The 24,709-nt window shown below is 37.9% G+C and overlaps 1 long non-coding RNA gene across 1 annotated transcript in view; it reads left to right on the top strand.

Annotated features, from left to right (window-relative positions):
* Nucleotides 1-6,882, top strand: part of LOC118808445 — a 58,381-nt gene extending 51,499 nt beyond the window's left edge. Inside the window, exon 3 of the long non-coding RNA XR_005007278.1 lies at nt 5,700-6,882. This is a non-coding gene — a long non-coding RNA (uncharacterized LOC118808445). The remainder of the gene's footprint in view (nt 1-5,699) is intronic.
* Nucleotides 6,883-24,709: the final 17,827 nt, after the last annotated feature.

Genomic DNA, 24,709 nt, shown 5'->3' with positions numbered 1-24,709 from the left:
TAATGAATTAACAACATACGTTTCCAAATACAGGTAAAATCTGAGAACTAAATTAACTCAATTGGGCTGCCAGAAATAAAATACTGAAGTTGCAAAATGAATTAAGCCTTCCATCCCGATAGCGTTCTTTGTTTAACTCTTGGTGTGGTGCCTATGGTGCGTTTGCTGTGATTATTTATTGTGACAGTGTAGTTATTGTGTCTTGTTTAACCCTGCTGACTGTGAATTCCTAAAAGTGAATGTTATCACTAATGGCTGGCCAGCTGATGCCATGTGGCGGGGTGGATTGGCACAGTTCTGAGATGAGTGCTGTGCAAGCTGTGACAGAAATGAATAAGCATGCCTTGCAGCCCAGTCCAGCTGTCATTGTGGAAAAATGCATAAATACAGAAAAAAATGAAATCTGAAAGAACGTTTATTTCTATTATTTCTGTTTGTTTGTTTGTTTATTTCCTACTCTGGGACCAAAGCTGATTAAGAAGTCAGCTAAGGATAAAATCCAAGCCAGGTTTTCAGTTTATTTACAGTGATTCAGTGAACTCACACTGATCTCTGCTTCATGACAGATGTAGCAGAAAAACAGTCGAATAAGGTGTCGCAAAAGATCCAGTCGTAAACATATCAAATGTCATTCATGTTGTCTTCTCTTGACTGTATGTGTGAGTGTTGCTGTTAGTGTTAGGATTAGTGGAGGCGTGCGAAATGAAAGGATTCCAATTTGATGCCAGGCACAAGGCTTTGGCAGTAGCTTGCTGGCTATAAAGCTGTTGTGACCAACATGTGCTGTAACGTCATTCAGAAAACATTCAAGAATGGTCAGAATGGACAGGGGGCATGTTGTTCAACAAACAAAAACAATGCAACTGACTAGGAGGCATCTTAAAGAACAGTACATCTGAACTGCTGCATCTGGAAGCCGACAGTAAGTCAGAGCTCCCATATGAATGTTCATTTCCAAATAAGATTATGCATCATGATACTCTATAAATACAAACGCAATCTAAGTCTGGCACGTAACAGTTTAACAGATGATCCAGTGGCACACAGTGAGGGTGATGATTCTAATCACTAATGTGCCCTCAACTCACAAGTGCAGAGGTGATGTGAAATGCTTTTGGCTGTTATTAATTATGAACTGATATTTCTAAACTTATTTTTTCAAACTCAAGGGGTCTGTTTTTTGATTTTGCCGGAACTGCCGCTAATGGGATTGACCTTGTCTGCTTTTGGCAGCTGTTTGCACTGCGAAGGCTGGTTCACACATTCCAGGGTCAAGCTCAAGAGTCCATTTGCTACATTCTTCTGGCTAAATGAGAACCAAGAGGAGACTGTGAAAGAAACACAATCTGCACCCTTTGAAATAAAGATTCCTAAATGGTTCTTGTCCTTGTAAAAACCTTTAATTGCTACAAAACTTCAAAAAGGTTCATTGCATTCATTCATCTACACTCAAAAGAATCTGGTTCTTTATAAGAGCTGTCTTTTGAAAGGTTCTTCAGGTAGCCAAAAGTGGCATCTGTGGCATTGCTCCAGATGACCTTTTATGGCACCTTCATTTTTAGAATGTAGATGAAATATCCTTTCTTCAGTCAGGGGTAGACAGGCATAGAAATTTACACTTGGGCCACCAAGCCAATGAACCTTCTGGCCAAAAGTATGAATGTGTGGCTAGAATTATGGAAATATGGGCAACACTTTATTTGGAGTGGTCCTTTACAATTGATTCATAAACCCTTAAGATATTGTCAGTAACACATCAACAACATATCAGTAAAGTAGCAGCAGTGAAGCATCTGAATATTGAAGTAAATATCTTAAAGATGTTCTATCGATACGTTACTTAAATTAAATAGATATATTGTTACTATGTTGCTTCCATTACACAAAATCTAACCTTACCCAGCCTTACACAGGACCTAATTCTAAACCTGGCCCTAATCCTAACCCTAACCGTGGCCCTAATCCTATCCATAACCTCAACTCCAACCCAAAACCTAATCCTACCCCTCATATGTTTTTGACACATTACTGAGAGCCTGTTGAGTGTTTGTTTCATCCAAAAGAACCACTCAAAGTAACCGAAATATGTTTAGCATAGAAAAATAGTGTTTACAGTTAACAAACATGCTTCATTACCTAAAACCAGTGTTACTGTGAATAAGGAAGTTTTCAAAACATTACAGCAAAAATATACTCTGCAAGATTTTTTGTTAAAATTGAACAATGTAACATTACTCAGTCAGGAGAAAATAAAAACAGGCTAACATGATATCCATGTGAAGCTGTGAATCACCCTGTAAAGCCTGAAGTAGTCATTAAAAAAGTCAGAGGTGTCGGGTTGGATTTCAGGGGAGTTTTTTGGACCATGTCATATTCTGTTACATATTAGGTCAAAAGGAAAGTCTGGCTCGATGTTTAGGTCTGTAATGCAAAATCAACATTATGCTTATGAAGATATGATGACAATATTAGATAACTCGCTTACATCCTCAGGAAACACATCCTTTATGAAGTTAAGACCGAGTTCTTTTTCAAATACTTCACATTCATTATTATCAGATTCATCTGCTTGGGGCAGGGGTCTCAAGCACAACCGATGTTACAAAATTTTGTTCCACATGTTGCATGCAATTACATATTTCCACCAAAGAGGTCTCCAAATCCCCAAAACCTATATAGTGCAGCTTTAATAAGAAAACTGCCATGACATTACTTTTTGCAAATTCCAGCAAAATCTGATTTGATGCAGTTAGTTCTGTTCCAACCAAACAGGCTCTGAATCTCAATCAGGAGGGTGTAAAATAGTGTTTTTGTTATTAATGGTGGATATTTGTGAATGTGTGAAATTTCAGCTGTTCTAATGGTGTTTTAAAGGAAAAAAAACACACAAAAATAGAAGACCAGAGACTTGGATTGGCCACAGACTCTGGATTTTTTCAGTGGCCAAAATATCAATTCCTGCTTCCAACATTCATGAATTCTGTTTTTTTCTTGTGACCAGTCACCAAAAAGTAGCCTGTAAGGCCTCACACAGACATACGTGAGTTACTCTGAGGACGTGTACAGCAAAGGAGCCATGCGGACATGCTTTGGTTACAGATCAGGTTATATTAAGCCTTTGGCACCTCCAGGGCGATTCCGTCCAAATTCCAATGGCTCTTTTGCCCAGCTGGAAGTACGATCAGTGGAGTTGCCCTTAGAGGGAGTAGGGTTTGGAGTTTGTGGGGGTGGCCTCTATGGTATTTTCTGGGCATCATGTGATCTGAGAGGGAGGGGGAACGGACAACTGAGATGTCTCTATTTACAGCTGCTGTCGAAGTGCTTCATTTTTCTTCCCTGGATATTGCAGTGGGAGCCACCAACAGCTTTTCATCCGGGCACAATCAGTTTTCTCATACGTCTTCTCATTACCTTCACCACTAGTCGTCGGCCTCCCCTGTCTCCACAGCTGATATTCAATTTCTCCTCTGCTCCTCTGCCTATTTGCAATCATTTCTCCATCTCTCTGTCTCCAGCCATAATGTTAAACCCAAATCTGTGCTTCTGGATTTCCTCTGGCCTCCTAAATGCCCCACTTGTTGCCTCCAAATCCCCAGAACATTTAAGTGGATTTCTGCCAATGTGGCCCTCCTCCTGCTGACTTGAACCTAAGGGTTGGTTGACGCGTTGGTGTTGCGTCTAATTAATGCTACTAGACCCTGTGCTAATATGGGACTGATTAGATTCTAAAAGATGGAAGATCACAGGGACATGTCTGGGGTGCAAGCCAGGGTAGTAGGACTGCGATGAAAGGGGAGACTCTGTTTCTCTGGCGTTCCTACAGACCCCACTGCTGGTTCAGCCAAACCCCTGTCCTGCACTGCTAAAGTGGGCCATGTTCACATGCCAGTGAAAGATCATACAAGTGTTTACAAAAGGGATGTGGATGTTTACTGGTTTAAGAAAAAGGAAATATTTTTGTCAGCACCTGTTGTTGCCTAAAAGGTATTTTTAGGCCCATATATTGTACATTGTGTATTCTACGTTATGCAATTTTCAGTGCTCTTTACAAAAATGCCCTACTGACTTGTGTGTCTTGCTACGGTGATGTACAGTCACTACTGTAATGCTGTTCTCTTACAGCTTGCAAGGGCATTTGATTTGATATGGCTTCAAATAACAAGCCTTTCATTACAGAAAAACCTTCAGTTTGATGAACAGAATGAATCACTGCATGCAGTCAATTCAATGTTTAAAGGAAAGAGGAAAAACAATTTGAACTGTTTGCTAGTTTGTAGTTTGAATAGCAACTATAGCAATAACTAATCTGGCTGAAGTTTAAAAAAATTACTTATTACATTTCTTTAAAATTTACCAAAACATCTGCTGGATTAGTTATTGTGCTAGGTAGCGTATGTGCTACATAAACTACACACCAACCAACCAGTTCACATTGTTTCACCTCTTTTCTTTCAACACTGTACACTGTACAAATCTTTAGCACCAAAGTAAAATGTTGCATTTAAATAAACTCACTGGACAAAAAAATTAGTCACTTGTGACAGAAACATACCTAATAGCATGTAATATGATGGACTGGACAAGTTTCTGGATGTAGGCAACATCAATGTTCAGCCACTCTTGCACCAAAGAATTGCACAGTTCGGCCAGATTTCATGGATGCCTTCCCAGGCATCTTACTCGTTGTTTCAGGTAGTCCCACAGATTTTCAAGAGGATTCAAATCTGGGGATTTTGTGGGCCATTCCAGGTGTGTGAATGCTTCTGAGTGTTCATTGTGCAAGTCAGTCACATTTGCAGCCCTGTGAACGCGAGAATTGTCGTCTTGGAATGCAGGGATAGGAATGTTATGTTGCTCAATGTAGGCACTGTGGTTCAAATTTACTGTCAACTCAACCAAAGGACCCATTTCCACATAATTAAAAATGATGATTTTTGCCACTGCTTGTAGACCTGTATGACCATATGCTTCAATACACCTGCAAATTCAGCTACTTTCTTCACACTATGGCCTTTGGCTCACCCAAATGCAATCACTCCTTTTTGCCAAATATAAACATCTGCAATGCGACCCATTTTCCACACATTGAATGAGACATTCACTGCTTTGTACCACCTCTTCTCAATCAATGAATCCCATTGTATCTGCAGGAGCCTGAAGTTACTAACATCTTAAACACGCAAGGTGACTAATTTTTTGTCCAGGGAGCTTAGTTCAAATGCTAATGCTTGTTAAAACATAAAAGGAGTTTTGAAGACATCTGACTGTTCTTATTCTTATTGGTTGGTCAATGTTTAATGCCTTTGTTCAAAAAAATCCAATATCCTGGAACAAAGTACAAAACAGAGATCAGAGAATCAGTTCAGTGTATTTTCTAGCAAATGAACTTTCTTTGTGCCAGTATGTAGAATATAATGTCTTTAAATAACATCTTGCCAAATGTTACCCAATGTTTTTGGTCATTTTAAATATTGTTTAAATTATGTCTTCATGTTTGTAAAAGTAAATTTGGATGTGCGTCCACCAGTTTATCTTTCATAATTTGCATATTCAGATAGTATATACAAGTGTTCTGTATAATGTTATTCACCTCACAGAAACAAAACTGAGAACTCCTTTGTGATGTCCTGCATGTTGGGACTGTTTGTCTTGATCACTGTTGTGAACACTAATAAGGACGACACTCTATTATCTTGCAGGACCTATCGACATATGCTACAACTTACTGTGGAAATATCTTCAAAGATGAAGTCACGTAGACGGGGTGGCTGAGGCTGTATCAGAGGATGAAAAAGAGAGGTGTCAAGTCTTATCTGCTTATGGCTATAATTGGTAATGTCCATTCTCTGTCAGCTGTCATACTGTGGGTTAATGGCCTGAAGCTTCACACTCAGTTTCATGGCTCTAGCTGTGAGAACAGCTTTGAAATACAGGGACTTCAAAAGGCATTCTCATCTTCCTTCAGATTAGATTTGATACTGCTGTATTGCAAACAAACATTTTCAAATATGCATCGTTAGTATTCTCTTTTAACAGCAAATGTCTTGGGTGTAGATAAGGTGGTGTGTCTGCAGAACACAAGATCACCATCTTCTTTTTTTAATGAAAATCTGAACATTAGGAAGTGGAATTTTAACACAGTAATAAACTGATCACAATAAGTGTTATACTGCAGTTTATGGGGGAAAGTCAACACTTCAGGCTTGTTATGCACTTTTTATGTCTAAGAGATGGGCAGAAAGAAAATCATCACATAATATGAAGATTATCTATAATTGCAGACTACAAGATGATAAGCAGTTTTTGTGCACTTGGAGTGCAGCAGCCTCAACTTGGCTATGTGACCTTCAGGCACATGCACAGATAGACCCCGGGGAGGCTTGAACCCCTGCCCCTTTACTCCCAGATCTTATATGTGCCCCTGTGGTTTATGTGTTTATTTTGCCTCCATTCTTTAAGATTCTAGTGAGATGAGGCCTAGTCTTTCTCCAGGAAAAGAGCTCGTGTGTCGGCTTGAGTTCTCTTCGGCGCCTCTGCTGTTGCCTGAGGTTCTCCTTAGTAACTCTGACCTGTCACACATCACCATAGCAATTGAAATCCCACCAATAAATTGCTGATAATCAGACAGTGTCACACTCCATAATGTGTTTCTTTTAAACAGTCGACAAACTCTTTGCCTTTATTACAGCTTTCAATCTTTTCAGGAGATTTGCTTTCAGTTTTACAAGAAATCTGCAGGGATATTTTTCCACACTTTCAAAGTTCAGCCTGCTTCTCATGATACAAGTAATCTTGATTTTCTCCTCTCTTTCAAAGATGAAAGCTTTCAGTCCCGTTTATCTGATGGGGACAGTTTAGGTGGTCTACCAGGTCTTGCACAGATTTGTTAGGAGTCCCATTTTATCTTGTTTTTAACTCCAGTTTTGGAAACTCCTGTTTTTTCACTAATTTTTCTTTAACTTTCCTCTTCCTTATGCAAGTGGACTGTCTTAAATCTAATCTCCTCAGAAATATCTTCTTTAGCCATTTCAGATGCACATAAGGAAGAAAACTGCAAGGCAGGTGGTGTGTTTTGGTAACTGCTTGTGTGAATGTTAGTATCTTTGAAGGGGAAAATAATGTTAGTGACACCTTTGGGAGTTATAGTGACAGGAGGGTGCACAGAAGTAAAGAGCTGACATTTGATATTTGTTATACCTAGTGTGGGAGGATTTTGTGTATTTTCCTGTTAAATATATGTTTCTTGCTTTTTTCACATTGAAAACTTACATAAAGGGCATTTGTCATTTTTAAAGATGCTACTATGTTATTGTAACTAGAACCTGTTCAGCATCCACAGAAGGGCCTTCAGAAGGAGGACTACATAAATCAAGGTAGACATATTGTTATATACCATTGTTATATATTGTTCCAAGAAGGTCTCTTGTTGTTACTTCAGTCATTGGGCTGAGCGCTCTTCTTCTTTCTTCATCACAATAGAGGCCTAACAATGAAATTACACTCAAGCAAAGCATTATATTATTTGAAATGATGCTGTGCTGAATTGCAGTCTTTTGATTGTTACAGATGCATGTAAATGTAAAAGGAGACCAATGCAAGATTTTTCTTAGAACAATATAAGCCAGAGCCATTTAGAATGCTTTATTGTTTAGAGTATAAGGTAGGAAAGTATGAGCATGTCAGATGTTTTTGCTCAAGATTACAGTCCTTTATTAGCCAAACAAAAGTAACATGTCTTATGTTTACTGAATATCTGTACTGCACAGGCCAGAGGTCCAAAAACCTGGAGTTGTTACCTCAGTTTGGTTACCTACCATCTTAAAAATAAACTCTTGGGTAGCTTTTAAGTGGTATAAAACATTTGCATTATGTGGAGGCCCTTCAAAATAATAAGAAAGGTTTTTAGACTCACATTACTGAAAGATTGTTTATGACCAAAAACTGTTGTTTTTCTATGACATCACTCCAAAGAACCATTTCTAGCACCCTTATTTTAAAAGCATGATTTTAGAAAGATGTTACAAGACGTTCAAGGTGCCCAGACCACATGAAGTGCCCTTGCAGCTTCCATACATTTTCTCTGAAGATGAATCTCTTGAGCCTCATACTTTAGCCAAAAGATTCTAGAAAACTTCAGCATGTGATAGTGACCACAGGGAAGCTGAGGGTAGTTCTCATATCTACATCAAGATGTCACTGTGCTATGACACTAGAGTTGGGCACACAGTGAAACTAGCCATGCACCCTGGGAAGCTGTGCTAAAACAGGCAGCACACCAGGTGGGTTGGGGTAAAATCTGTGCTGTTTTCAAGAAATAGTGGTCTCATGAACATTTATTGGCAACAGTATTAGATCGAAGGGTCAAAAAGTTTGGGAACCCCTGGCGTAGGCTATGCCAACTATGTAACTTCTGCAAACTGTACAGTGTGGGTGTGAGGAGATAACTGCAGGGGTGTATAACTCATTATTTACAGGGAACAGTTTCATGAAAAATCATCACTCAAAGGAGCACCAAGCATTCAGCTTCCACCTTCTCTGCTCTGATTCTTATACTGTGGTAAGTATATTCAGTGAAAGAGCTATGTCCTACATTTTTCTTGTGTTTTCATATTTTTTTCCCCCAATGTCAACTTTGTGGATGGGTTTGTGTATCAAAAACAGTCAAAATGAAGTTTTATATTGACACTTTTCAAGCTTTATCCCTTACAATTAAACAAGTGTGTGAACAGTACACAATGCGCAGTCATATTTTCTTTTTTGTTTTTCCCAATGTGTTAAATTCACTATGTATGACTATGCATTAAAAGACATATAAAATATTCATATGACTTCTGTTCTGATTGGTGACTCATTCAGTCAAGTGGGGTGACCACAGTGGCCCCCCTGCCAAGCTGGTCCACCCTGTCTGTCATCCGATCTAAGTTGTCATTAGAAACTGTATTTAACTGGTGCAATGAGCCTCTCAGTGTAACACTAGCTTTTCTAACACTGTATTTTATTTAAAGCTTTGTCTCAGAGTGATGGTAGCAAACCAGTGCTCAGCTGTTTGTGTTTAGCTAACAAGCTCCCATGTGAGCCTCTCACTGTAATGCTGGGGCTGCAATTATGTGTAATATGTAAGAATCAAGGACAGAAGCTGTCTGTTTTGCTAACTTCTATGCTAACTGTACCTTAGCCTGGGGTGGTCACAATCTTTGCATAAAACTGCTAGCTAGCTACCTGCTGCTAATGTACTTGTGCCTTGTCCCCCTCATTAACCTGATTCATTCCTGATATTACTATGGCATGTCCATGATTACTGTATGGTGGGTTTGCTGAGAAGCTGTGCCTTGCCCAAGTGTTCCACTGGTAGTTTTATAGCAAGCTAATGCTATTGTAACTTTTTATAAATAGCAGCCTTTTGTTGGCCAAAACACTTTATTAGTTATGTTTCTCAATCATTTTCATCTGTGAGATTTGTCTAAATGTCTAAATGTAATCTAAGTAATCATGTAGGTCATTTCAGCCAGTGGAGCAGTACCCATGATGACATGCAGACCACCTCAGCGGGAGAAGTCACCACACCGGGCTGAAATAATACAACTTAACAGGTTAATGCGTGGGCTAACCTGGTGTAGACTTGAATAGGCAGCTTAGTTTCCATGTATGAACTGTATGGATTCTTCATCAAATCATGTGTAATGGTCTGGATGTTGTTTACCTGATGCTCACTTTTGTTGCCTAGGTGTTGTCTTGTTATATTTAGAGATGAATCAGCCCACATAAAAGCATTGACTTACATAAAGCTCACTAGCCTAAATAAAAAAAAAAACAGTTTTAAAATGAAGAGACATAAAAACTAGGCACTAAGTAAGAAAACAATAAATGTTATGCAACAGTTGTTGTCCTGTGCCTCTGTAAAAAGCATCAATGCAGTGTTAGCTGTCTTCCTTATCCTCTAATTATGACTGTTCTAGACGTAGCAGGCAATAGGTGATTTTCTCATCAAAGCTGCACATTCTGGAACTGCAGCAACTTGTTAACACGTCTACACAGTTGTTTGAGAAGAATGAAATGCTGTCAATCAATCACTATGAGCTGGATCGGCGCCAGCTCCCATGTGGGGACCACTGATGTGGTTCAAGAGTGTTTACAGTCTAGTGAAGATGTAAACAGGCCTGCTGACAATGAGTTGTGTAACCCAGAGAAACATTCATAACTAATAAACAATGGCACTCTGTTATGTGTTTTTATGTATTTGTTTTTCTCATGTATTGTTCATTGTAATTATGCTAATGCGCATTTTGGCTAGAGATATAAAAATGCATCTGTGCCTCGTGTTTGATGGAAAGGTTATGATATAATTGCATCTATGTTAAAATATTACAATAAGTTAAAAAGCATGTGCTCATTTTGGCCAAAATAAAATTCTCATATGTAAAGATTATGTGATGCTTTCTTTTATAGTCACTTACGTTCTGGGTATGAACCAGGTCAGTATATGGCATTATACACAAATAAAGTACAAAGGGTCTTACATCATTTGTACCTGTTTATTACCTAGAACTGAACCTGAGTCAGGACTGTAAAGGAAAGCAATGACTCTGACTGTGGTTTTACTGATCTTTGTGCTTTGTGCTGTCATTTTATGCCATATAATTCATCCGATACTTAGAGGTGTTTCTGAATTACTTTCCTGCTTAAACATTTGACATTACATTTAATGTGATAATGTTTGAACTTCGCCTCCAGATCATGATTAGATATTTTACTCTGTCCTTTATCAGCTTAATAGCTAAAACCTGTCATTTCTTTGTAATTTAGTCAGACTTGCACAGCTCTTTGGAGACTGTACCACACAATTTTTTAGTTAACATCTAGAACCTGTTGGGCACTTCAGTGTAATTTAGTTAAACTGTCTTGGAATTTACTGTCATGTTATTCAAAATAATTATCTAGGATTTTGGAGTTTGTACCTCACACTTATTTGGTTAATGCATAGAACTTAGGGGACTGTAAAAAGAAAGTGCTACCAACATTGCAAAAGTCCAATAAAAGTCTGAAGTTGCTTTTATTGGCCAAAATGGATCCTGACTCCTTCATTAGTGTTGTGCTATTCAGTGGAGAACTATTTAGTACTGAATAGCAGTAAAAATGCTTAAACCAATAAATGAATTGAGACACTTTATCATCATCAGCCTGTGTCAGTATCCTCCAGTCACCTGAACAAACCACCATTATTTGCAGCTCATTCACAGCTGTAGACATGGGTGTAACATTTTTGAAAGTTTGAGATCCAATGTGCAAATGGAGCCAAAACTACCCAATCAGCAGTGCCTGGTTCTCAGGTGACCTCACAACAGCTGTGGTTTGGCCGTAGCCCACTATATTTATCGCTGCACAAGATGCTATGCTACCCAGTGACTTTGACTTCTAGACATACTGGTATGCAACATGCGTACTATTGGCTAACATATGACACTGCTATTGGAAAAATGTGAGAGTTTATAAGATAATGCTTGTAACATGCAAACCTCCTTATTAGTTTTTTATTTGAACCACTCCTAATGTTGCTAGCTAAATCAGCATACTTTAGTCCAGCTCCAGCAGCGGCTCTGTTTAGGCTACAGGCTGCACAGTTGTCTATATTAGCAATGTGCACTATTAGTTAATTCACATGAGAAATTAATGGTACTTCAAAGTTGTTATATTGGTTTCCCTGTCATAACATATTACCATGAGTGTGAGAAAGTTTATTGTTAACTAGCATATTGATGGCATAATATCATGTACATAATTAAGAAATCAACAGGTACATTAGGCTGTGTATCTAATTAACTGTTTGTGTAGCCTAATTAGCCTGTCAGCTGGAGTTTGCTAGAGAAAGCCTTTAATAATGTATTTTTAATGTATGCTTTTTTCAGCAATTGATGAAATGGCCTTATACAGAGCTTTTTGTTTTGTTTTGTTTTTTGGTAGAGTTGCTCCAGAGAGTCTGATAAGTTTTATTTTCAATGGCTCAGCAGCCAACGTCAACGTTTCTCTGTACTTTGCTTAGTAACAAGACTCATAGTGCATTTTGTCTACATCCAGCTGATGTATTCATGTACGGTGTTCACTAGAAATTATGAGTGCATTACATTCCATGAGATAGAGGTCTGCACTCCTGTGGGACCTGCCACAATATCTTTCGGTATGGGACTAATCTTCAGTGTTGTGCGCGGGGAGGCATGCATGAAGAGAAATCTCGCAAATTAATAATTAGTCTAAATATAGTTGAAAAATAACAAAATATTATATAAACAATGTAAAATGATAACAGGAAAACAGTTAAAATGAATTAAGTCATTTTAAGAGTTACAAAGCAATGGATCATGTGAACAACACAAAAAATCTTGCAGCTTTCAGAGATTCAACCCGACAGTCACAGCAAAACACCAAAAATAACCGTTCTATGGTTAATTCCTGCGCTGTGTTTATTGGGAATAAATGGCGTTTGGTGAAGTTACTTCACATTGAGCCTGATGATCATGACTGCCGTGTTATTTCAGCTGAGGATACTGTATTTGTGAATACATTGTGTCAGATATTGGATGTCAGTTCACCTTATCAGAACTGTGCAGGCGGGGAGGGGGCCAAAAGGTTTCGGACGTGGGCAGGATAAAATCTTGTGGAAGCGGGCGGGAGTGGGACTGAAAAAACAGTCCTGCGCAAACTTCTACCATGAGAAATGGCAAATGTGCTCTGTAGTGCCAGATAGGGATCCATTTCAGCCACAGCCATTGTCTGTATTCCAGTAATGTGTAAATAGTTCTTCTAGTTATATTTATGTATGCAGTGTATTTTTTAAAGAATTCTCTATCAAAGCAAAATCAATGTGAAATTTAAGACCTCAGGACACACAGAATCATTGCCTAAAGAACTGTAATCAAATCAAATCATTATGAGGGCAGAGACTGACATTCAGTACTGGTTTTGGCTGGAAATTATGCATCTATTACAGCTATTTTCTTTATTTCTCGTATATGTAGATGTTACTTCACTACAGAAGGTGTGTGTATGTGTGTTGTGGATGCATTCATCAGTCAGCAGGCACTCTGATAGGAGTCTGCAATGCCAGATGCCCGCTGTCAGCACTCTCGGCTGGGGGGCTGCTGGAAGGGTCCGAGCTGTTGGGGAATCTGATTGGTGACAAGAGAGAAAAAGCCATCAGCACAACGAGAAACTGCTAGATTTGAGCGGGTAAACATTTGTCAGGGCATTTGTGTGCCTCTTCTCAGACAGGCGATATTCCTCTTAATCTTGAGAACAGCTCTTGGAGCATGACTACAGTGTCTCTTTCTTTCCACACAGTATTACTCCAGTACAGATATTCCTTATGCTCCAATGTTACTTGTCTCATGTATGTTTTTTTATAGCATGTTGGCCTCATATATTAGCCTCAGAGTAAGGTCTTTCAGGGGTCACAGATTTGTTAAATGCAGTGTATGAATATGATAGAGAAGGCCATAACTGGATAGAGTCTGAAGGCTGTTTTGCTTGTCCTTGAGAATTCTGAGAATAAACACAGCACTATTTAAAAGATTTTCAGATCATTCTAGAGAAAGTAAAATACTTTGGAAGCTCATTTTCGAATGAAGACCCTTTCTGAGGGCAGGAAACTGCAGTTATGTGCTCTCTTTTCCCCTAGACACTTGATTAACCTCATAAAGTGCTTTATAATGAGCTGAATCAGCCATTTGCCTTAATAAGTAGACTGTACAGTGTAAGAGAGGAACAAATGGCTATGTAGAACTGTCAAGGAATGGTTGTAAATAAGACTAAAGGTTCTCTCAGGTTGATATCCAGAAATGTGTGACATTTAGGGAATTGTTTAGAGAATCATATAATGAACTAGGCTTTTGTTTTGGGGTAGGCTTTATCCCCGTAGGACTGCAATTCTGGATGTCAAAACTACAGCAGAAGTGCTGGAAATGGCAGCAGTGGGAGCCTACTCCCAGTGGGCAGTTGACAGGACAGGAGCATTAGATTAGTGGAGGAGTGAAGGATGGTGTCCTGAAAAAAACAGATATATCATGAGGGTTCTTTAGCTCCTATTTCACTGCTGTTGTACTAAACCTCATCTCTCTGAAGTAGTAGTCATGGTACTTGATGCCTTGAGTTCCCCAAAGACTAGTGACAGAGAATTTAAACTTTGGATATGAACAAATTGATATCTGACAAGGCAGAAAGTCCCACCCATAGTCCGTCCCTCACATCAGCCCCTGTTGTGAGCCTTATTAGCTTCAGCTAAAATGTACTTTGCTGGCTTGCTCATTTTATATTTTGCAGATATTAAATATACAGATCTGATATCCTTCTAGAGGTGTGCTGCATTAATTTTATTTATTAGTTTCAGCCGTTTAGCAAACACCATGAGTCTCGCTTGGATTCCCACCTCCTTTTTGTTGAGACTCCTTCCAAAAATGAGGCTTATTCCACAGATAGTTGATATTACCTGGAATATGAGGCCACCAAAAGAATAACTTTATAGGAGAAGGAAAAAGCATCCTTAACTATGAATGAAACTAGATTTTAATACTAAATAATTCTGGACCATTTCCTTCAGGCCAATCTGTATGAAATGCACACACAATGTAAAGGGTTGCTGGAGTTATCAAATGGTGTAACAAATTGAGTTACCAGGAGTTAATGCAACAACAAGAATAACTAGGTAAAGATGCCTACTTTGGCTTTGCTTACTCAAACTTCTGCTTTTTTTACCATGGTCAATGCCAGGTCTACCTAATAAACGACATAAGCAGCTGCATAGGGCCCAGCATTTGCTAGGAGGCCCCCAAACATCTTCTGGATTATTACTACACCTTTATGTTGTATAAGATTTTTGAGTGATAACAATCATGTCTCAGACAAAATAACTGTATGCATCTGGAGCTAAAAAAAGGAGAGAGAAGAAAATAGAAGTTTAGAAGAAAAAGCTTAAAGATAAAAGTATGTTTTGTTTTTCTGGTGTTAATGTTATGTTATTTGTTTTGTATTGTAGCTGGACAACAAGAAGTAGTGGATCTGAGGTCTGTCTAATGAATTTAAACATGCTTTCTGACAAAGTTTCAGATTCAAAAAACCTAACAAACACAGCCTAACCCTAACCCTAACCCAGGTTTAGATACTCAGGCTATGATTAATTCTCTTGTGCATGCAGATGACACAGTATTGAGAAGTCATGAGGAAAAAGAAGTCATTCTACATTAATGTGTAGAACGTAAAGCATTTATAACAGTTTAAAAGCAACACCGTCACCTTTTACTAGGGTCAGATCGAAGATAGCTTAAAGTTGGATGGGTAAGCATGACGTACTGAGTCTTCTGAGACAGAGACCTGGACCAAGAATGCTGAAAAGGTTATCTGTAATTTACATTTACATAATTGAGACAGCTTGTGATAATTATTGTTATTAATTAGCCTCTAATTTTGCAGTATATCAGCTAGCAAGTTGTCGGGGGTGGGGGGGTCCCCAAAAATTCCTGCTGAGGGCCCCGAAAAGGTCATAGTGTCAAACCTCATTTCCCCCCCTGCTCTAGCACTCTTGAAACAGCTCATAGAGAGTGTGATTATTATGTGATACATTGAATCAAGCATGTTAAAGTAATGAAAACAGTAAACTGTGCACACAAAGGCTTTCTGGGACTTAAGTGTAAACCCCAGGTCAGCTGTGGGTAAGGATATTAGACTCTGAAGGCTATTAAAACGGATACTTTCTGGTTGTGAATTAGAAGCAGTTGACACCTCCACAGTACGTACAACATCATCCAGAATTCTGTAACCATATTGTTGCAATGCTGGAATGGCCCTTCAGATAACAAAGAACCCTATTATCCAGCAAGCAAAAAGGTTTTTCATGTTTTAAAAGGTTGCATCCAATCTTCAATTACATAAAGGACCTATTTTGAAGGATCCTTTTTAAGAGTGTGGAGGAGGCAGCTAAGGCTCTAACCATTTTGGATTAGAGAAAATTCTCTTCCCTTCCTCCAGACCTCCTTCACTGATGCAACAATGATGTCACTATGATGCTTTCACATGAGACAAAATACATGGCTAAAATCCCTCTGTTGAACCTCTCTGATACTCTCTTATGGTCCTACTACTTTATTACTTTGTTATTATGTTTTCTTGAGGAAATTATCTTCACTTCCCTTCATTCAGCTAGACTTTCTGCCACAGTTAAATAAAGGTGCCCAAATATGTTCTTTGGAGCACAGCCATAGAAGAACCACTTTTCCTCAAAGAACTTTTCAGTGGATGGTTCTTTGAAAATAGTTATTAAGTAGTGGCATCAAAGATAAGGGTCTGAGGGCATTTTCTTGATTTTTATTTTTTTTTTGCATATATTCTTAATTTCGCATTTAAAGGCACTTACATATGACATGATACCCACATAATATGTACAAAAATCTTCAGAATAATCTCAGCTCTCTCTATAATGAGGCCCTTTGACCTGGAACACTGTATAAAGAGACAATTCAGCCTTAAAGCTGAAAATATGAAATTAAGTTTTAGAAATTCCTAATATCTCTTGTGAAAACAAAGCTTTACTCAGGTGGCTGAATTGTTTTGGTGCTTGAAATGCATTTATCTAGGTCTTAGGTTCACAAAAGTACTGAAATGTATAGATAACTCAGTAGATAAATGTTATCCTTGTTGCTAATTAACACTGCTAAGTTCTTAGTTATTTTCTGAGTGTCCATTAATCAGTTTAACACAAATATAGACAGACACACAAATCCACCAATTACAGGCGAGAAGTATATGAGAAACACACAAATCCACCAGTTACACACAGTGAGAATCAGCTGGTGTGTCAATTTGTCTTCATTGGCACATCACTCCGGATGTGAGTCACATACGATCTCGCGATGTGACGGAATGGAACAGTATTTCAGTGCTGTATTATCACAAAGATATTAACAGAAACACCAAGAAACATCTAATTTGACGCACTGTTTTAACACTTTAAACTCATTTCCCTAGTTTGACTCTTCAAGCTATCCATAGTTTAACCTTGAAGCCCAGGTGTGCCCTCACTATATGTTGATATGATTACACATTTGTAGTCATCTTATGCAAGTACAGCTTTTAAATGGCAAGTCCATTGATGGATCTCTTGGGAAAAAAAGCAAAGTTATTTCCTACTGCAATGATGAGACTATAACAATAATTATTGCAATATAACTTTTCTCGACAGAAATATTAGAAATGTTTGATAAATGTTCGATATAATAGAGCACTCTCACACTTCTCTGTTCTAGCAACAGCCCTGGTTGAATTTTCTACTGTAAGAAAAGCAACACAACTCTGTTGTCGCCATGAGAGGGCGCACTTTCAAGTTTTTTTACATGGTTCGAGGAGGGAGGAAATGGGGACTAAAATGTGGGGTCACGTGGGGTTGTACTTTACCTGTTTGAGTAGAGTGATTGGCGATCTGTTCTCCTGTGACCAAGTGTGAGTGACAAGTGGCATAACGGTACTGCCGTAGCGCAAACTCACTTCTGTCCTAACATCCTAACAAGCTTTGGCAGCGTTAAATCACGTCTGCACCCACAGCTGAAGTGGTTAGTGTGTTACAGCACTCAAACAGTTGTATTTTAGTATTAGTGAAAACCCAAGCAATGAAAGTGAAAGAAAGAAGTGGGTTCATGCCAGTTACAGCATTACAATGGAAGTAAACTGAAGATGCTGTATATGTGAGATGGGAGAGTGGGAGAACACTAACTTCCAGGGTAGCTGTTTTTAGCAGCTGGCAACTCGAAGCAGTGCTCTGTCACTCGCACAGCACGGTGAATTAATGTTACTGTAGTGAACTATAATGATCAAACAAGACAAAAAAAACAAAAAACAGACCTTGATGGCATTAACTGCGGTGTGATTCTCTCACACCAGACAACCAGCGTCCTCCTTTTAGGTGTGAAGTTGTTTGTCTGGTGTGAGAGAATCACACTACAGTTAAGGCCACTGAGGTCTGTCTTTCACACAGTGAGCTGCAGATGTACTGCAGTTTTTTCCACTCCTCAAACTACTACGATAGAATAGAGAGATCCAAATGTCTGCTAGCTTGATATGTTCTGACATGGATATGGTATGAGTGATAGGAGTAAGGCAATGTGATCCATCGTTGACATACTGAACCAGCTAAGGTTTGCTGTTCATACTAAGCTAAAGCTGTTGAGTTAGCACTTGTAGTCTGTTTTCTTTTTAAATTATGAATATTATAAAAAATTGTGGCCATGCTGTGCATGTGAAAGTGCTGCTTTAACCAGCTGATAAAAACAGCTAATCTGGAAAGGCTTCTTCCATTATCCCATGACAGATTTGCTAAATGTTCCTCTGTCTGGCAGATATTTGTTATGCTCTGACCATAAATAATAGTTTAAAACCACAATTAACTGTCTGGTTTCTTTAACAACAAAGCAAAAATCAGCCCTTTAAAGAAATATTTCATTAATGATTTGACATTTGTCGTGACAACATTTCGACTGATATGAAATTTTTTTATTGTGATAACATTTTTGGCCCAGCCCTAATTGGCACAGAAGGATACCTTTGGCAGACTACACTGGACATTGCTCACAGGAGACCTGCATATAAATCAACAAGCAGCAAACTAACAAAAGCAACAGAAAAGCAGAAAACTGCAGTTCTCTCAAAACAAGATGCAAAAAAGAAAAGAGAGCCATGTGTTGTGAGTGGTTTGGTTTCATTTTTGAAATTTGGAATATTCAGAATTATTTATTAAGTGATTTTGAACAGTGGATGAAGTTTAACTTGTACATTATCATTGTTAGCAAAAAAGACAGACAGCTTTCAGTTAGTTTTCATCTGATTCAATTTATGTAACATATGTTCATTTCTGCTGTTTACTGCTGTAACGGCTGTGAGAACTGGACAACCGTCTATAAGTGGCAATCATTGGTGCCAAGCACTTTGCACCTCATGGAGCCAGTAAAGCACACAAGATGGTCTCAAAAGATGACCTCAAAAGATTTCACACACACTGACCTTTTGAAGTTGAAGTTTTTAACAAATAAAAATACCTAGAAAAAGTACCTAGACATGAACTAAATGACATTAGTAATTCCACAGCAATTACCCACATTTTAGTTAGAATTCATGTTAAAATCACGCACGACAAATTACTCCTTACAATGATGCCACCTGACTCTGCTACAGGGGACAGGTTTCTGAACTTATCACTGTTTTCAATGCTCATGAGTTTTCTTATCTAAATGGGTCAAATTAGTGCAAATAAGACAAATGTGACTATCATAATCATTTGACAGCCCTATTATTTAGTGAAGCAAAAATGGTTCTTCTATTGTATGGCTCAAAAAATGCATTTTTAGTACCTAAAATGCAGTTTGCAAGATTGAGTTTGATCCCCAGCAATGACATGGTGCATATATATTTACATATTTTTATGTTCTAAATGTAAGTAAAAAGAGTAAAAATACGGTTTTAGATAGTAATAAGCTAAATTTATACAAAATTATCATTTATTGGGTACTTTCCCAAATGTCCTAAACCCCTAAATGTCAAATAGAAATCAATACTTACAATATCAATTTCTTACATTATATTTACATTACATTACTTACATTGAAAATAGTATATATATATATATATATATATATATATATATATATATATATATATATATAAATGAAAATATAAAATAAGTGTTGTTTTTAATTTTTAATTTTTTTTAAAGTCAAGTAGAAAGATTTAGAATTAAATTTTTACATTAAAAATGCTGTCCTAAATTTCAGTGTCACTACTGAAACACAAAGAATTTAATTCTACAGCCTTATTTTACAGAATTTTACACCCCTGAATTTTAGTGCAGGAACTGACACAGCATCCCTGTCCTTCATGGCCACATGGTGAGCAGTTAGTTACTGTCCCAAAGTCTGAGAATCAGTACGTAGAATCATCTCTACATAAACAAACATTCTCCGCAATTAAGTAAATTTTTTGCGTTTTGATGAAAAATATTATGATTTCATGTGTGTACAACTGATGTACTGTCTAGTTCTTTTGAGATATGCTAGTTACAGCTAGAATTATCACTACAGAAACAGTTGGTAAAGTTTCGGTAGTGTTATGGTTGTTTCGGTAGTGACAAATAGAATGTTCAATAAATTATTTTAATAAAATAAACATTAATAAGCCCTAAGGTCACACATAAATTCATTACAATCTATTATCTGAAATTGTGGTATGGTCTGTCTGTCATTGAACTTGATAATGTAAGGCATTAGCATGTTTTATTGACATAATTAATAATTAATATTGGCATCCTCAAATCTTTATCGCACAAATTGATTTTTGAGCCTGAAATTGGCTTGTTGATGACCGCTTTTGACAGTTTTATGATCCTGAACACAGAAGTGTTGTGGGCTTCTACAGTAAGATACCAGCACATCATGCCCAAAAGGCATACAAATGTTTATTCTTACTGGCTGCTGCTGTGCTAGCTTGTGAGAATAAGCTTGCTCTGCATATTGGGCTGAGCACGTGCTCGCTGCATTTTGCACGCTGCATGGATGCTTTGCTATTTTCATCATCACTGGGTGTAAATTAACAGTGCCACAACACCAACATGAAGTAATTTGCAGTGTACAGCCACCCTAATCGAGATGTGATTACTGGCTATATTCCCCTGGGCTTAGTGACAAGTGCACTGGTCAAAATTACACACTCCAATCTGCTGACAAGTAAAAGCAAGAAAATACACCAGATACCTCAGTGACAAGCTGGAGACCAACTGTTAATCAAAGCAACTGCAGTTCACTCGCAATCAATCAAACAGCCATGCAGCGAGCCTAGCAGTGTGGCAGGGGGTAGAACACACATGAACCTCCTATAGATCCTGCACTGCACACACACAGAGAAGCTACAGAATCATCGACATGAAAGACTCCAGCTAGACTGAACTGGTTTCTTCTGATAATGGTGATGTTTGATGTTTTCTGTACATTATAGGTTGGTGTGATATGGATATATTTAGTATTGTGACTATATGGCAACCAAGATACACCTTGCAATGTATAAAGAATGCATTGGAGAATCAACAACATTATAAGGTTAAAGATTAATCTGCACTATTTTGGGTACAATAATATATTTTCTTTGGATTACATCAGTATTTCTTAATCCAGCTCCTGGCAACCCACAGTGCACAGTTTCACTGGCCAAACACACCTGATCCAGCTTATGAAGGGCTCCATAATGTATTGATGAGCAGGAGCTGAATCATGGATTACTTGAAACCATGCAGTGCTGTGGGTTCTCCAGGAGCAGGATTAAGAAAGACTGGATAACATGAATACCCTCATCCATCAAAGCACCCACAGAAACTCATCTGGGATTGATTGTTCAAGATGCTCACAACACATAATATAAAAAAAGAAAACGAAAAAACATTGTGATTGGTTAGAGGGCTCATTGGCATGTTACAGCCCACTGCAATATCAGTATTGCAGCACATAACAAACAAACAAAAAAAGATTAACAAACAATATATTGTGCAGCTGTAGTACATCATACATCTTGCACTAATAGACCTCTGAGGACTTGTGTTCTGGGTCTAAGCCTGGAGTTCCCAATCCTGTGCACATTTTTGTGCTTTCTCTGTTCTTTTCATGCCTGATTCAACTCATTAACTAATTAACAAGCCCCTCATGTGCATTTGGAATAGGGAAAACAAAAAAATGTACAGAGCACAAGATCCCCACAACTGACTTTGGGGACCACTGGTCTAAGTAGTTTTCTTTATGGGGAAAATGAATGGTGTTTTCGAAATCACAGTCAAATAGCCTATACATCTGTCCTGCATGTATATCTTGACGTATAGTAACAGCCTTACTTTCACACAATGTCAATCAAATATTAACAATATTAGCAATATTAACATACAATATTTCAACTACATATCGACTCCATATTTCAGAGGACTCACAGAAAATGATGTACGAAGAACAAAACATATCAGCTTTGGAATGTTTTTGTTTGCCATATGGTTGAAAAAAAAACAGCTTAGACCAGGATGTCATTATTCTGACATGTGACCAACTACAAAATGAGGCACGTCTTGAAAAATTATGTCAGAAGTGTAATGAGGAAAAAGAATGTGCACATGCTTCTCCAACTACTCTCGTTCTGTCTGTTTCCAGACTGCTGTTGTCTGGTTATTGATTGCTCAGTGCAGGAAGTGTTGGACGAGCAGCTGATTTTCTAAAGTAAAGGGGCATTTGGTGACATTTTTAGCCTTACTGGTTAAAGATGGTGAGAGTTCAACTCAAATAGATGAGATTCTGCAAATTTGATATACATGCTACGCTCACATATTTCCTGTGACACATTCATGGAAATGGAAGGCAAAAATATAAAAAGGCTTTTCTCTGGAGATTCCAAGCCTCTTGTTCCTCAAGCATGAGCTGCCATTTTGATAGATTGAGGCCCAGCACAAATTGCTTGACCCAACCATAACTTGACACCTCAGTAAGAAGGAAACAGAGGCGCTTTTTAACACAACACACACTGGATACCATACTCACAAATGCATATGTAGACGATTCCAATATGATGCACATATTCTTGTGCATTCTTTAGAAACCTACTGAAAGCTACTTTAGACTGAGGTAGTTTAAAAGGGTCAATCCTATGTTTTTCTTAGTACAAGCTTTGAGTACTTGTTGGTGTTTCTGAACAAGTGCTCAGTATTACCCTTCAAATAATAATATTTACATGCAATAATTAACCATAATTTTAAGTGTGTTCATTGTTTCAGATATTTTTGATCAAAATATTCCCATTTTTAACTTGTAACAAAATATTTTACACCTTTACACATCCCTTTTTATGATGGATGTCGCAAAGAGGCTGAGAGACATGCGCTAACCTTATTCCAGATAATAAGACAGATAAGTCTGACTGGATCACTGCTTACCCAGATATGGAAGTACGTTCAAGATGTAAATCTTTTAAAATCTGTATTATAGTCAGTTTTGCTGGTTTACTGAAGGGATAGAGTTCATATTCCATTGTTAACTTAATGGTACAAAGTCAGTTCCATCACGAGTTAACCCCTTAAATGATCAGGACCTGCTGGTGGGCCCAAAGGTTTATAACACATTTCTATAACCTAAGAATAGCTCAGCCACTTTGCATTGAAGTCCCTGTAGTTACTGAATAATGAGTATGTAATAAGCCTGTGATTTTATAGAGATAGATAAACATACATCTAATTCAGTATCGACGACTGACAAGTTATGTCAGTCTTGTATACTAGAATCATATAGATTTATGGCTGTTCATATTTGATTAGAATCAGCTTAACAGATTCGCCTCTTTACTCTGTGGCAGCTAAATGAGTGAGGTCACTCTCCGCTCTCAGCTTCTTCACCTGAAGGTTGTTCAGCTGTCAAAACCAAAGCCAAACAAATAAACAAGCATTTGGCTGTTTGTCTTTGTTTAAATGTTGTTTGTCGTTTTAACATCTTTCACTTATCTTGTTCAGCCTTTCAGAAAAAGGGGGGCATGTGAAAGCGTAGGAGAGCGTGGCTGTAGCTAAGATTGCCTGGTTATATTACATCCATTGTTAACTAACTGATGTTTTTCTCTTGTTTTTATGATTAAATGTTCTGTTTAAAATTGTGATGAACAAGCATCTGACTTTAAAACTGATCAGGAATTCACAAGAGTGGTGGAGACTAATAAAGCTTTTGAATACTAAATAAGGAAACTATCAACATGAGGAATAAATTGTGGAGTATTTGAAGTGTTTGAGCCAGCCTTAATTTTTGTACCTATGCTGTTTGTGTGAGTTTATGTATATTTCATATTTACATGACCAATTTCCAACTTCCAACTTCTCTTTCCCCTTAGAATTTAACGGGCTGTTTTTATTGTTGTGCCGTTAAGAGATATATCACCGCTGTCGGAACAAAACCTTATATCTCCATTTTTGAAATTTCATGATGATTAGACCAATAGAAACGGTCCAAAATGACTTGGAAAAAAAGTCTGGTTCCATTGACATACATTAAAGGTAACATATTTTTTCCTTCTCCTGTAAAGTTGCCATTTTGGAGATACAAGGTTATGTTCCGACGGCAGTGATCTGTAAATTACCTGTTCTGATTGGTCACTCTGTATTATACGTTGTTTAAAAAGCAGTCCAGCCTGAAACACTTTAACTACAACGTCAGCATGAATAGGTGAATGGGTGAGTATATACGAATGTGAGTTTTTGTGACATCACAAAAAGGAAGAATTCAAAACTGGGCCCTATGGACTATGAAGTGAGTGGAATGATGTTTTTAAAACTTTACACGCTACATCAAACTTTTATATAAAAAAGGTTTGGGTTTCCAAGATATGAGCCCTTTAAATAGCTTTAGTGATCGTATGCTGCACAGTCGTCCACTGTAGTTATATACTGCACTGTGCTTGTGTCTTAGTTAATCACCTCCGTTTGAAAAACTGCTGCAATGCTTTAGACTTAAATCCCTTGAAAGGGAGATACAGAGAGATGCCACTGAAACTGTTAAATCATTATTAATTGATAGCGTCTGTCTTTGTCATATATGTTTATTCAAATTTTAATGGCATTATGGTTATTTATAACATCTCACTCACACATTTTTGCACTCTGCATCAATTATGTAACAGAAGC

The sequence above is a fragment of the Colossoma macropomum genome, unplaced genomic scaffold (assembly GCF_904425465.1).
Source record: "Colossoma macropomum unplaced genomic scaffold, Colossoma_macropomum, whole genome shotgun sequence".
Taxonomy (NCBI): Eukaryota; Metazoa; Chordata; class Actinopteri; order Characiformes; family Serrasalmidae; genus Colossoma; species Colossoma macropomum.
The sequence above is the reverse complement of the archived record's forward strand: the minus strand, read 5'-3'. Positions and strand labels throughout refer to the sequence as shown.